Below are 13,973 nucleotides of genomic sequence, written 5' to 3'. Positions count from 1 at the left end.
AATAGGGTCACCAGTCCAGTGTCGGAATCCCGACCGCCAGGATCCCGAACGAGCATCCGCCGGGCCGCTGGAGAGGTAAGCCATGGGGGGAGGTTAGGTTTAGGGTGCAGGAGAAGCACTGGCCAGTTAGGTTTAGGCTGTGGTAAGGGAGGGTAAGGTTTAGGCACCCCAGGGAGGGTTAGGATTAGGCTGGGGGGGGGGGGGTGTTCGGTTTAGGGTGTTGGAAGGGGGGTTTAGGTGTCCAGGCACCACCGGGGAGGGTTAGGGTTAGGCTGCGGGGGTGGGAGGGTTAGGTTTAGGTTGCTATTGCTAGAAGGGAGGGTTAGGAGGCCAGTGGGGGAAGGTAAGTATACTTACTTTCCACTGTCGGGATTCTTATTATTGGGATGCCGCGGTCAGTATTCTGACCACCGGCATCCCAACCGCCGACTTTTCAATCCCAACCATTATCTACACTGTATAGCCACAGTTTTACCTACAAGCAACTACAGCAGTTCTCAAATACAGCCCTCCAGGATCATTAGCAGGACATGTTTGTGGACCTCCTCAACCATGCACAGTTGAGTTAATCTATGTTGCTGGATCAATAATAATCCTTAGGACCCACACAGAAATCCTCAAAACATGAACTGCTGGGGACACTTGGGGGTTGAGAACCACTGATCTAGAGCTATCACCGGCCACATAGCAGATGAATGAAGAGTCACGAGCATCAGACTTGGGGACAGGGAGTTATGTGGAATTACAGATTAAAGAATGGAACTGCAATTGTGGAGAAGTGAGAGCAGTTGGGTTTGATCAAACATAGTGAAAAATAATCTGCGGGGGGAGACTGATGGGACTACTTAAGGGAGCGGTCAGTGAATTTTTCAGAGAAAAGACACGTCAATGAGAGGGTAGGTAGAAGATGCAGGGACTTCAAATATTGGGATGCTTGCGTCTGTATTCTGACCATCGGCACCCCATCTGCCGACGCAACATACTAAAACCCTTTACATCAGAAATGGAGAAGTTGACACATTAACCAATCAGCAGCTCTGTATCATTGTATAGAATGCAAATTATAGATTACTTCAGTGCTGATTGGTTGCCATGGGCCACTGGCTCACTTCTCCGCTCTTGTCACTGCTTAGTAAATGTCCACCTTAGCTCTCTAGAGGGAACATACAATTAGAGTCCATGCCTATTATTATATATCAGTATATGCTTCAAACTGTGACAAGCTATAAAACTGACAAAAGTCAGGAGTTCACATGCCGGTATGGAGCAGATAAACTTAGAGATGTTAATACAATGTACAAAGAAAACAGCCTAACACTTCACTGTTATTTATTAATCTGTTTTCATTAAGTGTTAACCTGAAAAATTAACACGGCCGCGTATTTATAAAAAGTAGTTGTGGTGGGAATGTTTCAATACAAACACTGCGATGACCAGCGGAATTTGGCTCAGAGGAATAATTAACAGATTTACAGGCTGTGATGAATACAGGGCATACATTGTACAGGAGTCAGGGCGGCATGTGGTAAAACTTTGATAGACCGAAACAGCGAGACACCTCTGCCCGGCTAAACTGTGCACTGCCAACGCCTGAAATATCTTACTAGGCACAATCTGACTATTAATCATCTTTGTGCCTCCATCATACAGTAGCAAAAAAAGGCTTTTTGCTATTATTACCTATCCATGGCGTTTGATGACACATGCTATGCAAAAAGGAGATATAGATTTACCTTTATTTACCCGTCCTTTTTGTGCAATACGACACAAGACGCATGCCGCCACGGTTAGCTGTTCCTGAACTTTCAGACCTGTTTCTTAATTTAGCCTCTGTACCGCTTCGTAGCTACATCCACAGTTGTTCGTGGAGGGGGTCACTGAGATGCGTTTGAAGAAGCTGTCATAGACGTAGCAGCGATAGCACTAATATGGTAATGCAGCAGGGGGCGTCACACCTCATGAACGCATTACGGATCCGAACTGCGTCCTAGCACACAGTATCAGATAATCTTTGACATCATCGGCCGCATGACCCATAGAGTCGCACAAGCTAGCCGTCGTAGCTGCTACCTAGAGGCCAGGAAATCTCTGTCGTCTGACGAAGGTCCTGGCACCTTCCCTACCCCACAATGGGCATTCCACCTTGTCTCCTCCCCGGGCCGAGCACTCAGCTTGCTCTGCCTCTTTTCTCTGTCAGGCAGCTGCAACTTCCAGGAGGTGGAGCCTTGGTGGAGATGGTGGTTGCGGCCGCCCAAAGTACAAGGTGTAAGAGTTATGGGGGACCATCGCCCTGATCTCGCACCCCCCTCCCATCCCTGGATCTACCTTTGTTAGGACAGCTCTGCAATGTCTGGCACTGCGCACTCATCGCAGCTGAGCAAATGCAACTTTCAGCAGCTACGAGCGATTCAGAGTGGTACGCATCTCAGGCGCTACTTCGCTTTCAGCTGTGTGGGTGTAACTGGGCGGCGAGAAGGCGTACGTTGGTGTGCTATGTTTTCCGAGGGCATGTTGCGGGCATGTAGGTGAAATTGCAGCCAATCCAGAGATCAGCTTAAGCAGAGATGTCTGATTTCAGACGGATCGCTTGCACCAAGAACAGGACTGGTGCCAATGCTGCGCTGATAATCAGATTCTAGTTATCAGGATTTCATTTAATGTTACAATTTGCAGTTTCAGTCGATTTAATAATAACCCTAATGCAAATCCTAGATGCCATTCTGCTGAATATCTGATCTCTGCTCCGAGCATAACGCATGGGAATAGCAGCATGCCTAATAGCACCACTTAGCAGACTCGGCCCTGCACGCTTTGCAGAACTTACTTAGTAAAATTAATGAACTTCTCTGTTAATAAACCAGAGCGCAGAGCCAGAGTTTGACCTAATTGACTCCTCATTGCTGGATTAGACGACTGCAGTTATCTGACACCTGCTGCAGAATCACATCTGATCTCTGTCTGTGAACAACACATCTTACAGGCCTCAATACCAGGGGTCACTTCCAAATTGGAATGCTGAGTGAGAGCAGAGGCCTGGGATATAGCCATAAACCATTCTGGAGGCGGAGAACGGTATCCAATGTCTGACCTGTATCTAGAATATACACCGCGGTTCAGCTAGATATACCCACATGTTTATTATAGGCCACTCGTTCTGCGCCCTGGCTTTGTAGGATACGTAGAAAAGCCCGGATTCGCAATGTGTGTGGGTAGGGTGTTAGGGCCTTTGTAAATGCTGCAAAAATACAGCCACAAGCAGCAAAACCTTAATGAGGGCGATCACTGCCTCTCGCTATTAGATGCTCCCGTGTGTGTGCGCAGTGACATCACACATTGCATGTCATAAGAATGTTGCATGCTGTACCTCGCTTCATGAAGGATACGACAGTATTCGGGGACACAGGACAAGCAGGTGCTTTGTTTGGCCATAGACTGGCCGCCATTTTTGGATTACACCGGATGAGCATGCCAAAGCAGCTTAGTTTTGCACATAAAGGTGTACACCTAGGCCTAATTCAGACCTGATCGCTAGCAAGCGATTTTTGCACTGCTGCGATCAGATAGTCGCTGACTACAGGGGGAGTGTATTTTCGCTGTGCAAGTGTGCGATCACATGTGTAGTAGAGCGGTACAAACAGATCTTGTGCAGTCTGTACGCAGCCCAGGACTTACTCAGCTCAGTTTGTCAGTGCATGCACCGTGAGTCCCGCCATAGCAGCCCAGGCCCCTGCTATACAATGCTACCATCCGTTATAATGTGCAGCTGGAACGGGGCCACGATGAAGCAATCCCCCCCCCTGAGACTGCCCCCTTCACTGGACAGATCCAGGAGCCTGGTCTAAAATTAAATGAGTGTGGGAGCATTCCCTGAAACTCGGTGAAATCCCCCAGAATGTCTGCAACTAGAAACTGTAGATTGGACCAGGGGCGTAGCTAAGACGTATTGGGCTCCATAGCAAATTTTTCTCACCCTCCGCCCCCCCCCCCCCCACTTCCCGCTCACAGCCCTGCTGCATCAAGTCACCGCAAACCCGCCCCACCACCACCGCCGGACACTGTGCGGGCGGGCACTCACTCCTGTGCCCCGCAGCTTCTCCTCTATCAGCAGTGTGCTGTTGCAGGCGCATCTGCTGTCAATGTCCCAGCCGCTGGCTCTGTGTTTCTTCATCCTCACTGATGCTGGGAGGAGCCAGACTAAGCAATGCCATGGCTCCTCCCCGCATCAGTGAGAACGGGGAGCCAGAGCCAACCGTAACACTGACAGCAGATGTGCCTGCAGCAGCACAGTGCTGATAGAGGAGAAGCCACGGGGCACAGGTCTTTCTTTAGTAAGTGTGTGGCCAGGGCCGTTTCTTGGGGCAGGCGAGCAGTGCACTAACTGTGGCTCCCTGCTTCCCCCTCCTATTTCTCCCCTAGTAACCCGCTCGGGGGGCGGAGTTTCACGGAGTGACGTGGTTGCATCGTTACGTCACGACGCAACCCCATCACTCCACAACCCCCCCCTGTCCCGAGCGAAGTACAGAGGGGGATCCAAGTTAGGAAGAGGGAAAGGCCATTGCGTGGAGCGACTGGTGAGGCGGGCCGAAGAGCGGTAATCGCCTCTGTAAGTATTCTCTCTCTCAATGTGTAAAATGGGGACACCTGCCGTAATGTGTGAAATGGGGACTCTTGCCTGCCGTAGTGTGGGGATTTAATGTATCAAGGGCATTGCGGTGTGTGGCATAATATGGTGCAGGGGGCATTACTGTGTGGGGCTTAATATGGTAGAATTTTTTTTTTCCTGTGGTGGTCGTGATCTGTTGGAGCAGGGTCAAAAACTGGATTGTGAGGTAGTCTTTTCAGACGAGGCCACACCCATTTAGATGAGGCCACGCCCCCTTGCTGGGAGCGCGTGCAAGTTTTTTTTTATCTAGGTGTGTGTGTGTGTGGGGGGGGGGGCACATTTTTTATGTCATGGGGAGGCGCATTTTTAAATCTCGCACTGGGGGCCAAATTGGCTAGAAACAGCCCTGTGTGTGGCTAGCAAGTAGGCATAGTATCCAAGTGCAGGGGGAGTGGAGGGCCGGGCACTGGACGTGGCCAGGGCCCCGCAGCACCCGCACTCCCTGCACCTATGATACCAAACGCCTATGGACCGGACACTTAATCAACATTTGTCTCCATGCTGGGTTTAGCCATATTCATGGCTTACATTAACCAGGAGACTGACGGGACATGAGTTTTCTGTGTTTTTAACAGAGATGAACGGGTTCGGTTCTCAGAGAACCGAACCCTACCGAACTTCATGTCTCGAGCCCGGATCCGAGTCCGGCTCGGGTTTTCCTGCCTGACTCGGAAACCAGAACGAGGCAAAATGTCATCATCCCGTTGTCGGATTCTCGCGGGGTTAGAATACCATATAAGGAGCCGCGCGTCCCCGCCATTTTCACTCCGGCATTGGAGAGTGTAGTGAGAGGACATGTCTCCGTTCTCAGTGTCTGTGCGGGCGGGAAAGTGGGGTGGTGATTATAGTGCCTTCTTGTGCTGCTCAGTCCAGTGTAGTGTCTTAGCTGCATCAGTCAGTCCAGTGACCAGTCACAGTGGTTGTGTCCTCTGCTGCCATATGTCCAGTGCTGCTGTATAATAAGTCTCTTACAGTGGTGCTGTGTTGTCCTGCATCAGACCGGTGGTAGTGTCCTGTGCTGTATATTATTTACTCCAAATAAAAGGCTTATATATATATATACATTACTTATATTATTATCCAAATAATTTTTACAGGGTTTGCCCTGTGTGGTGCAGGGGTACGCTCGCCTCTGCTGCATATTATTATAATAGCTCCAAATAAAAGAGTTATTATTATCCAAGTTAATTTTACAGGCTTTGCCGTGTGTGTGTGTGTGTGTGTGTTTATGGTTTAGGGGTATGCTCTCCTGTGCCACCAATATTGTGCGTGTATTACATCTGGGCAAATTCCAGCACGTCCCATGTTGTTTGTGCCGCACATTTGTGTCGCTTAGCTTAGCCATCCAGCTACCTCATTGCACCTCTTTTTCTTCTTTGCATCATGTGCTGTTTGGGGCCTATTTTTTAAATCTGCCATCCTGTCTGCCACTGCAGTGCCACTCCTAGATGGGCCAGGTGTTTGTGCCGCACACTTGTGTCGCTTAGCTTAGTCATACAGCCACCTTGGTGCAACCTTTTGGTCCAAAAACAATATTGTGAGGTGTGAGGTGTTCAGAATAGACTGGAAATAAGTGGAAATGATTGTTATTGAGATTAATAAAACCGTAGGATCAAATTCTATGATTTTAGCTGTTTTTATGTTTTTTTTCAAAAATCATCCAGATCCAAAACCAAAACACGAAAAGGGTGGTTTTGGCAAAACCAAGCCAGATCCAAAATACGAGGATGGAACCAGAACCAAGACCAAAACCAAAACACGAAAAGTGCCGGCCGCACATCTCTAGTTTTTAAATGCTTTTATGACAATGCTGAGTGTATCTGCTTCTCCTAATAAAGTGCAACATGTCCCATTTACAGGATAAGACCCAAAGACAATTAACTCTGGGCAGGATCAAAATGCAGGCCGAATATCGCCATGTGGCCACAGGAATGATCACCAGTAAAATCCGCCTTCCCCACTTCTTTTCAATAACCTTGTTCCACAAAATTATGATGGAATTTTTTTGCTAATTAAAATCTCATTTCAAGTCACGCCCTCATCATTCCCCACCTTGATTACTGTAATATGTTCGTCTCTGTTTACTCCTGTTCTCCACTCCTACCTCTGCTGCCCCTCTCTGACAGTCACCTCACTGGCTCCCTATTAAAGGGGCAGACTAGATGGGCCAAAGTGGTTCTTATCTGCCATCACACTCTATGTTTCTATACCTAGGGCCAGATTAACAATGGGGTAGATGGAGGCACAAGCTCCAGGCCTCCACATAAAAATAGGCCCATCATCATGGCAGCATGGAAATGACCAGCTGGTCACACAGTCAGCTAAATATCATAAGTATTAAAATTGTATTTCTGGTTTACTCCCAAAATATGCAAATATTTTATTTTTATTAGAGATGAGCGCCTGAAATTTTTCGGGTTTTGTGTTTTGGTTTTGGGTTCGGTTCCGCGGCCGTGTTTTGGGTTCGACCGCGTTTTGGCAAAACCTCACCGAATTTTTTTTGTCGGATTCGGGTGTGTTTTGGATTCGGGTGGTTTTTTCAAAAAACCCTAAAAAACATCTTAAAACATTGAATTTGGGGGTCATTTTGATCCCATAGTATTATTAACCTCAATAACCATAATTAACACTCATTTTCAGTCTATTCTGAACACCTTACACCTCACAATATTATTTTTAGTCCTAAAATTTGCACCGAGGTCGCTGGATGACTAAGCTCAGCGACCCTAGTGGCCGACACAAACACCGGGCCCATCTAGGAGTGGCACTGCAGTGTCACGCAGGATGTCCCTTCCAAAAAACCCTCCCCAAACAGCACATGACGCAAAGAAAAAAAGAGGCGCAATGAGGTAGCTGTGTGAGTAAGATTAGCGACCCTAGTGGCCGACACAAACACCGGGCCCATCTAGGAGTGGCACTGCAGTGTCACGCAGGATGTCCCTTCCAAAAAACCCTCCCCAAACAGCACATGACGCAAAGAAAAAAAGAGGCGCAATGAGGTAGCTGTGTGAGTAAGATTAGCGACCCTAGTGGCCGACACAAACACCTGGCCCATCTAGGAGTGGCACTGCAGTGTCACGCAGGATGTCCCTTCCAAAAAACCCTCCCCAAACAGCACATGACGCAAAGAAAAATAAAAGAAAAAAGAGGTGCAAGATGGAATTGTCCTTGGGCCCTTCCCACCCACCCTTATGTTGTATAAACAAAACAGGACATGCACACTTTAACCAACCCATCATTTCAGTGACAGGGTCTGCCACACGACTGTGACTGAAATGACGGGTTGGTTTGGACCCCCACCAAAAAAGAAGCAATTAATCTCTCCTTGCACAAACTGGCTCTACAGAGGCAAGATGTCCACCTCATCATCATCCTCCGATATATCACCGTGTACATCCCCCTCCTCACAGATTATCAATTCGTCCCCACTGGAATCCACCATGTCAGCTCCCTGTGTACTTTGTGGAGGCAATTGCTGCTGGTCAATGTCTCCGCGGAGGAATTGATTATAATTCATTTTAATGAACATCATCTTCTCCACATTTTCTGGATGTAACCTCGTACGCCGATTGCTGACAAGGTGAGCGGCGGCACTAAACACTCTTTCGGAGTACACACTTGTGGGAGGGCAACTTAGGTAGAATAAAGCCAGTTTGTGCAAGGGCCTCCAAATTGCCTCTTTTTCCTGCCAGTATAAGTACGGACTGTGTGACGTGCCTACTTGGATGCGGTCACTCATATAATCCTCCACCATTCTATCAATGGTGAGAGAATCATATGCAGTGACAGTAGACGACATGTCCGTAATGGTTGTCAGGTCCTTCAGTCCGGACCAGATGTCAGCATCAGCAGTCGCTCCAGACTGCCCTGCATCACCGCCAGCGGGTGGGCTCGGAATTCGGATTTGGGATTTCGAAGAATGCACAGTTCTTTGCTGTGCTGCTTTTGCCAGCTTGAGTCTTTTCATTTTTCTAGCGAGAGGCTGAGTGCTTCCATCCTCATGTGAAGCTGAACCACTAGCCATGAACATAGGCCAGGGCCTCAGCCGTTCCTTGCCACTCCGTGTGGTAAATGGCATATTGGCAAGTTTACGCTTCTCCTCCGACAATTTTATTTTAGGTTTTGGAGTCCTTTTTTTTCTGATATTTGGTGTTTTGGATTTGACATGCTCTGTACTATGACATTGGGCATCGGCCTTGGCAGACGACGTTGCTGGCATTTCATCGTCTCGGCCATGACTAGTGGCAGCAGCTTCAGCACGAGGTGGAAGTGGATCTTGATCTTTCCCTAATTTTGGAACCTCAACTTTTTTGTTCTCCATATTTTATAGGCAGAACTAAAAGGCACCTCAGGTAAACAATGGAGATGGATGGATTGGATACTAGTATACAATTATGGACGGACTGCCACGGTTAGGTGGTATAAAAAAACCACGGTTAGGTGGTATATAATACAATTATGGATGGACGGACTGCCTGCCGAGTTCCGACACAGAGGTAGCCACAGCCGTGAACTACCGCACTGTACACTGGTTGATAAAGAGATAGTAGTATACTCGTAACAACTAGTATGACACTATGACGACGGTATAAAGAATGAAAAAAAAACCACGGTTAGGTGGTATATATTATAATAGTAATACAATTATGGATGGACGGACTGCCTGCCGACTGCCGACACAGAGGTAGCCACAGCCGTGAACTACCGCACTGTACACTGGTTGATAAAGAGATAGTAGTATACTCGTAACAACTAGTATGACACTATGACGACGGTATAAAGAATGAAAAAAAAACCACGGTTAGGTGGTATATATTATAATAATAATACAATTATGGATGGACGGACTGCCTGCCGACTGCCGACACAGAGGTAGCCACAGCCGTGAACTACCGCACTGTACACTGGTTGATAAAGAGATAGTAGTATACTCGTAACAACTAGTATGACACTATGACGACGGTATAAAGAATGAAAAAAAAACCACGGTTAGGTGGTATATATTATAATAATAATACAATTATGGATGGACGGACTGCCTGCCGACTGCCGACACAGAGGTAGCCACAGCCGTGAACTACCGCACTGTACACTGGTTGATAAAGAGATAGTAGTATACTCGTAACAACTAGTATGACACTATGACGACGGTATAAAGAATGAAAAAAAAACCACGGTTAGGTGGTATATATTATAATAATAATACAATTATGGATGGACGGACTGCCTGCCGACTGCCGACACAGAGGTAGCCACAGCCGTGAACTACCGCACTGTACACTGGTTGATAAAGAGATAGTAGTATACTCGTAACAACTAGTATGACACTATGACGACGGTATAAAGAAAGAAAAAAAAATACCACGGTTAGGTGGTATATATTATAATAATAATACAATTATGGATGGACGGACTGCCTGCCGACTGCCGACACAGAGGTAGCCACAGCCGTGAACTACCGCACTGTACACTGGTTGATAAAGAGATAGTAGTATACTCGTAACAACTAGTATGACACTATGACGACGGTATAAAGAAAGAAAAAAAAATACCACGGTTAGGTGGTATATATTGTAATACAATTATGGATGGACGGACTGCCTGCCGAGTTCCGACTGCCGACACAGAGGTAGCCACAGCCGTGAACTACCGCACTGTACTGTGTCTGCTGCTAATATAGACTGGTTGATAAAGAGATAGTATACAATACATACAACAATATACTACTATACTGGTGGTCAGGCACTGGTCACCACTAGTCACACTGGCAGTGGCACTCCTGCAGCAAAAGTGTGCACTGTTTAATTTTAAATTAATATAATATTATGTACTCCTGGGGGCTCCTGCTATAACAACCTGCAGTGCTCCCCAGTCTCCCCCACAATTATTATAAGCTTTGCCTTTTATACATTGATGTGCAGCACACTGGGCTGAGCTGAGTGCACACAGACTGAGTCACACTGTGTGACTGGCTGCTGCTGTGTATCGTTTTTTTTCAGGCAGAGAACGGATATAGCAGAGAACGGATATATTATATTAAAATAAATAAAAGTTAACTAACAACAACTGCACTGGTCACTGTGGTAAACTCTGTCTGACTCTGCACAATCTCTCTCTCTCTTCTAATCTAATTTCTAATGGAGAGGACGCCAGCCACGTCCTCTCCCTATCAATCTCAATGCACGTGTGAAAATGGCGGCGACGCGCGGCTCCTTATATAGAATCCGAGTCTCGCGAGAATCCGACAGCGTCATGATGACGTTCGGGCGCGCTCGGGTTAACCGAGCAAGGCGGGAGGATCCGAGTCTGCTCGGACCCGTAAAAAAAACATGAAGTTCGTGCGGGTTCGGTTTCAGAGAAACCGAACCCGCTCATCTCTAATTTTTATGTGTTTAGGGAGTCATTGGGGTTAATAAGTGTAGGGATGTACACGCCCATGTTGCTCTGGACACGCCCACACCGCACTGGCCACACCCACACAGCACTGGTCAGGCACTGTCCTGGCACACACACACAGCCCTGGTCACAGCTCCTCCCCTTCTCAGTATAGGCACTTCTGCATTTTCAGCCCCAGGCCCATGTGGCCCCTTATTCCAGCCCTGCCTAAACCACTCAAAATGATATTCATACTGCTCTATCTCTTCTGCAACACTCTCACCCTCATTGCACCTCCCTACAGTATATAGCTCCAGCTTTATTTTCTCACATACCGTTGCTCCCTCTTCCGTCTGCTAGTGATCGCTCCCTCACCTCCTCCCTGATCACCACTTCCCATTCTCACATTCAGGATTTCACCTGATCTGCTCCAAACCTCTGGAAGGGATGCAGCCAGCATGTCTACAATTACAATGTAGACAGTTAAAAGGTCGACACCGGAATATCAAATTTTTTTATGTCAACATAGTTAAAATGTTGACATATGACATGTCTACACAGTCAAAATGTTGACAGTAGAAATATTAAGCTCAGGGATAGGATTACGGTCACAGTGCAAATTGGGTGTCAAAATTGGTTGACTTCTTATCAGTGTTAACATTTTGCAAATCAGCTTGTCAATATTATAAACACGTAGACATGTACTCTGTTGGAATGGAATACCTGTTGGCATTTGGTTGTGGATCTGGCAGTTTTTTGAATCCCCCCCCCCACCACCCCTAAAAACAGCTAAAATCACAGAATTTGAGGGTAATTTTGATCCTACGGTATTATTAACCTCAATAATATTCATTTGCACTAATTTCCAGTCTATTATGAACACTGAACACCTCACAATATTGTTTTTAAGCCAAAAGGTTGCACCGAGGTGGCTGGATGACTAAGCTAAGCGACACAAGTGTGCGGCACAAACACCTGGCCCATCTAGGAGTGGCACTGCAGTGTCAGGCAGGATGGCACTTCAAAAAAATAGTCCCCAAACAGCACATGATGCAAAGAAAAAAAGAGGCGCACCAAGGTCGCTGGATGGCTAAGCTAAGCGACACAAGTGGCCGACACAAACACCTGGCCCATCTAGGAGTGGCACTGCAGTGGCAGACAGGATGGCAGATTTAAAAAAAGGCCACAAAGAGCACATAATGCAAAGAATAAAAAGGGGCGCAATTGTCCTTGGGGTATATGTTGTTTAAACAGGACATGCACAGTTTAATAAACCCATCATTTCAGAGACAGGTGGTCCCCCTGGAAAAAGATCACCAAGTTCTCTGAATCATAGCTAGCAACAAACATACCACCTCCTAAACATCTTAGTGATATTTGGTGGACCCCTTTCTTTGAAAGTAAAGCATTCATAACCTAGAACCAGAAATAACGACACGGAGACTTGAATTTTGGCAGAAAATTGCTAGCTATTTATTTGTCCCTATCCATTAGGAAACCTGTAATAAAGAAATTAATTTAATATGCCGCTCCAGCCGGCATATGGTGGCGGCCCAAAGGAACGGCTCAATTAACCTAAATTAACCTTAAATAACTAACCCTATAAATTTACTAAAACTTATCATAAACCGGTAATAGGTGACAACTCAACCCCCACAGTGACTACCCACCGCTCCTGGGTGCCCTGCCGCTGCCTTCCCGGACGGGTGGTCAAGCGGCCATAAGTCGATGGAGGTGAGTGCACCTAAACCACAACAAACTGTAAAACACTACAGTTTTCCCTACAATACAAAACTGCCGTTCTTTTCCGCCAATAAATAGCCAACGATAACCAGCCAACAACTTAACGCCAAAGCACCACGTGCCAGAATTTCCTACTACCAGGGCGGGAGGGTGGGAAAGCAAATCCACCAAGAGAACTAAGATGGCCTCACCTTCCCTATATATATCAAACCCTCCCCCTAAAGAAGGCTGTACTTTCCTAACAGCTAGGTCCACCCCTCCCCAGATGTTTAACTCTTTCCTTTCCTATGCAGTCAATACTCTCTCCTAAACATCTTAGTGATATTTGGTGGACCCCTTTCTTTGAAAGTAAAGCATTCATAACCTAGAACCAGAAATAACGACACGGGGACTTGAATTTTGGCAGAAAATTGCTAGCTATTTATTTGTCCCTATCCATTAGGAAACCTGTAATAAAGAAATTAATTTAATATGCCGCTCCAGCCGGCATATGGTGGCGGCCCAAAAGAACGGCTCAATTAACCTAAATTAACCTTAAATAACTAACCCTATAAATTTACTAAAACTTATCATAAACCGGTAATAGGTGACAACTCAACCCCCACAGTGACTACCCACCGCTCCTGGGTGCCCTGCCGCTGCCTTCCCGGACGGGTGGTCAAGCGGCCATAAGTCGATGGAGGTGAGTGCACCTAAACCACAACAAACTGTAAAACACTACAGTTTTCCCTACAATACAAAACTGCCGTTCTTTTCCGCCAACAGCGAAAGACTCATCCCCACAGTCTTTCGCACCGCCACCATAAACCTACCCTAACTCCTGCAAAGCGAAACCTAGATCCTCCAGAAAAAAACATCATCCCCTCATTGGATAGATGTACTCCATCATGCCGGAAAAGGTGGCTGTCTCTGAACCGAATCCTCGGGTGGCGAACCACCCTCCCTCCGTGGGACAGCACCCACTTTGCCACCGCCCCGTTCACCTTTTTCCGGGCCTCGTCAATCTGGCGCCCATCCGCCACACCCCTCCAACACAATCTTGGCACCATCATTGAAAAAACCAACACACAATTGGTCCATGCCGCGGTCACACTTGCCAGATCATGTATCATGGCCCACCGCAGATCCAAGGATGTCCTCTTCCCCAGGTCGTTGCCACCTAGATGGACAACCAAGACCCTAGGGACTCCAT

Source organism: Pseudophryne corroboree, chromosome 7 (genome assembly GCF_028390025.1).
Source record: "Pseudophryne corroboree isolate aPseCor3 chromosome 7, aPseCor3.hap2, whole genome shotgun sequence".
NCBI classification, from domain to species: Eukaryota; Metazoa; Chordata; class Amphibia; order Anura; family Myobatrachidae; genus Pseudophryne; species Pseudophryne corroboree.
This window is presented reverse-complemented; position numbering follows the sequence as displayed.